We start from the raw sequence: 4,369 nt of genomic DNA, 5'->3' as shown, positions 1-4,369 counted from the left end.
CAGTTGGTTAAGCATCTGCCTTCCGCTCAGGTCATGATCCCAGGGTCTTCGGGCTCCCCGCTCTGCAGAGAGCCTGATTCTCCCTCTCCCTGTCTCTCCCCACCATTTGTGCTCTCTCTCGTGCTCTCTCTCAAATAAATTAAAAAAAAAATCTTAAAAAAAAAAAAAAGCCCGACAAAACCAAATGCTAGTGAGAATGTTGACTGGAATATTCATACATTGTTGGTAAAAGCATAAAATGGTACAACCACTCTGGAAAAGGTCTAGAGGTTTCTTTTAAAACCAAGCATACATCTCCTCTATAACCCAGCAATTCCACCTCATAGGTATTTACCCAAGAGAAATGAAGACATAAGTTCACGAAAAGACTTGTACAGGAATGTTCCTGGCAGCCTTACTCCTAAGAACCCCGAATCAGAAACAAGCTACTGGATAAACAGACCGAGGCATGCTGAGACAACACAACTGCCCCAGGAAAAGGGACATATCACAGACACACGCGATGCCATGGATGTATCAGAAACTTCATGCCGGGAAAACCTACCCTGTAGTTCTACGTATATGGGGTTCTAAAACTGGCAAAATTACCTGTGATGGGAAAGAAATCAGGAGGCCAGGGCCCAGGGCAGGGATTGATTGGGAAGAGGCAATGGGGGAACTTGCTGGTTGCTGGTAACATTGTCTAACTTGATTGGAGCCTGGTTTCATCCGCAGTTGCCTCCGTGACAGTTAATATGTACATTTCATGGTATGTAAGTTTTACCTGGGGGGGGGGACTATAAACAAATACTGGGTCCTAATTAACAACTTGCCTGTGGAAGTATTCAGGGGGCAGTGTGCTGATTGGTCCCAACCTGTCTCTCCCGTCTGCTGTCCATTTGCCCCACCGAACTGGTTTCGCCCATGAGTGGCGGCTCAGAGGATGCTTCGCAGATGCCAACACGCAAACAAACCATCTGCGTGGCTTGATAAACAGAACATTCCGAGTCAGAAGACCTGGGCCGGGGCCCGAGAGTGTGCATTTCTAACGAGCTCCAGGTGCTGCCGCCGCGGGCCCTCAGGCTGCACGGGGAGGAGCCAGGCCTTAGACTATTCCCGTCTGATAAAGGTAATTCGCATACCCGGACTCACAAAAGTGAGGCCACCGGCATGGCCCGGCTCACATCACCAATCTTAAAACCGACGTCAGGCCGCACTGAACAGGAAGTATGTCACTGTCAGGAAACCTAACGCACCAATCACAATCCTCCAACTCAGGAGCGGCGAGCTGACCTCACCCTGGAAATCAGGACCCGCCTATTTTTAAGGGAATCTCCAGCCTCCTAGCCAATCACGCCCTGTTTCCATGAAAAACTCTTGCCCCAAATTCCTCAGAAAGCCTGGTCCACGTTTGTGAGGCTCTGTACCCCCCCCCCCCCAGCCATGGACTGTTTTCCCTCAAATAAAGACACTGAACTCATCACTAAATTGTTTACGTTTGTCATTTGACACTTCTCCTCTTGGCCTTCGCTCCTACTGTTCCCTCACTTTCCAGCTTGCTCTGCCTTTCCCACCCCATGGCTTGTCCTCTCCGTGCCCATCTGGATTCCGCTTTTCCCATCCTTCCTCTTCCAGCAGATGACAACTCATAATGACGATGATGATAAATGATAGCAGCAACAACCACCTGAGACCTTATTGCGGGCCAGGGACGGTGCTACATGCTTTACAAGCATTATTTTGTGTTTAACCCTTTTAACAGCCCTATGACGTTGATCCTAATATTGTTCCTGTTTTACGGATGAGGAAACAGAGGTATAGAGAGCTAAGTATTTGCCCAAGGTCACACAGTCTTGGCCATCTGCAGCCCTAGTGACAAGTGCCCCCCACTCCCAGTTCCAAGCTCTCTACCCCATGATCGATAGGTTGTAGCTGGCTCTCCTCCTGCTGTGTGGGCCTTTCTAGGCCATTCTCTCTGGTTCAGATCACTCCCTCCAGTCTTCTCTCCAGTCTCAGGGTGTCCAGAGTCTAAGGCAACGGACCTGGGTCCCCTGACTGAGAGGAGACCCCACCAAAGGCTGCTCTGCTCCGGCCCCAAACTGCGGGCTCTGTGAGGGCAGGACCAGACCCACCTTGTCACAGCTGCATCCCCCATGACACCTGATCACTATAGATTGGGGGGGTGCAGGGAGGGGGTTCTCCTGCGCTGGCCTGGTCCCCATAGGTCTGAGCTGGGTACAGGTGAGAGGCCCCTTCCCCACCCCAAGTAGTCCTGCGACTCCTCAGTATCTCTATCACCCTCCCACCTAAACCCAGAGGCTGACAGGTTGGGGACTGATTTCCTCAGATCCGAGGCACTTCCCACCCCGAGCCCTAACCCCGGCCCTACAGTTCCCAGTCCTCCCCAGCACTCCCTCCCTCCCAAAGACCTTTGGTGGTTTCTCTCCACCCACCCCCCAAGACCGCTTAGGGACGATATTTTACTTTCCCAGTCAAGCTCAGGGATGCAATTTCTCCTCCTAAGAGGTTAGGCTAATTGCTCTTCCCAGAAGAAAATCCTCCGAGGTTTTCCTTGTGGTGGGATCAGAGGTTTGAAAATTATAGGTTCAGGGCAACATCGGGTTTCTATATTAAGTCCAGTTTCACAGCGGGGTGGCCACTGGGGAGCACAGGCGCCATCTGCTGGCCCAAAACAGGATTGCGGCAAGGTCCTCCCAGCTGGGCTTGATTTTTCTCATTTTAAAGGCCCGGTAACAACAGTGATGTGTAATTTATTGGCCCCCCACGTACGTTAATTGTGTGATTTCCAGGGGTGGAGAGACTTAAAAGGTGCCAGACACAAGCGCATCAACTTGTATACATTAAATATCCACAGCTTTCTAATTATCAATCAGACCTCAATAAAGCAGTGTTTTTAAAAAGCCCCAGGCACCCGATTTATAAACCTTAGGCAATGAAAAGATTATGTATTTGCATTCACACATATACAAATATGCTGACATCTAATTGGTGATGATCCCTACCACTTCATATATCAAATTAGTTATGCAGCTTTTATCCTATTAGATTGTCTTAAGCTCATCTTTAAACAAATGGGGTCTCAGGGCACCTGGGTGGCTCAGTGAGTTAACTGTCTGCCTCCGGCTTAGGGCATGATCCCAAAGGGTCCTGGGATTGAGCCCCCCTTTCTGACACCCTGCTCAGCGGGCAGTCTGCTACTCCCTCTCCCTCTACCCCTCCCCTCCAACTCGTGTTCTCTCTTGTTCACTCTGCCCTCTCTCGAATAAAAATAAATTTTTAAAAAATCCAAAAAATAGACATAATCAAATGAGCTCTCTCAAACATTAAGGTAAGAACATAAATGAAAGGTAATTTCCAGCCTATCAAATTATAAAAGCGCAATCTCATCAATACAGCAATCCCATTACTGGTAATGAGCCTAACAGACACATCCACATTCACGGGTATAAAGATAATGTTCAGGGGTTTCCTCTGTAGCCTCATTCATAACAGCAACACACCGGGAAGTGTCCATCTAATTCCAAAACTCCAACTCTGCAATTAAAAAAAAAATCCTATTGTACATTTTCCAAAGAAAACCACTTTTCTCGGTGTCCAAGTACCCAGAGTAAACTGGGGTCGGGGTTAGGGTTTCAGAGTACACTGAGGAGCTCGACGATTGGTCGATAGGTTTTGGAATGCAGATATGACTTTCATACAGAAACCTACCAACTATTTCGCCAAGATATCTCAAAACAACAACAACAAATCTTTGGAAACCAATTTTGGCATCATAGCCATCAGCCTCACCTTAAGAGTGTAGCAAAAGGGAAGTAAGTCGTGAGTTGTGCATTAAAAGAAGACATTTGACGGGACAGAGAGCTGAAGGGGAAGCCAAATCGGGACGTGTGCCCGGGTGGCATCAGGCTCAGAGACTGCCACATGCCGGAACCAGCCCCTGGGGGACACATGGTTAGCATTGCAGCTCGAGGGAGCCTGTGGCCTGTCTCACTGCGTCCTACACTTCTGCATGCCACAGCTGGGAGCAATCAGACCGGCCTGTTAGCCTCCCAAAAGATGGGACACCCATGGGGACCAACATCCACAGCCCTGGGAGGACAGAAAGTCCTGGACACAGTGCGAGCCACTGCAGACCCTGACTTCCTGGGCCCCTTGAAACCGAAAGGACGCACATCCCCCACCCCCAAGCTCCAGTGGTGGGAGGGCAGCAGCATATGCAAGGGAAAGAGAGGGCAAGAGGATCGGAAACTGTCTTCAGCCGGGCGGGGGGCGGGGTGCTCAGTGAGGGGTTATGACACTCTACAATATTCCAGAGGCAGAAAAGTCCAGAAGCATAAAAATCACAAATGAGAAGGAAAAAAAAAAAAAA

Source organism: Ursus maritimus, unplaced genomic scaffold (assembly GCF_017311325.1).
Source record: "Ursus maritimus isolate PB19 unplaced genomic scaffold, ASM1731132v1 scaffold_25, whole genome shotgun sequence".
Classification (NCBI taxonomy): Eukaryota; Metazoa; Chordata; class Mammalia; order Carnivora; family Ursidae; genus Ursus; species Ursus maritimus.
Note: the sequence above shows the minus strand (reverse complement) of the source record.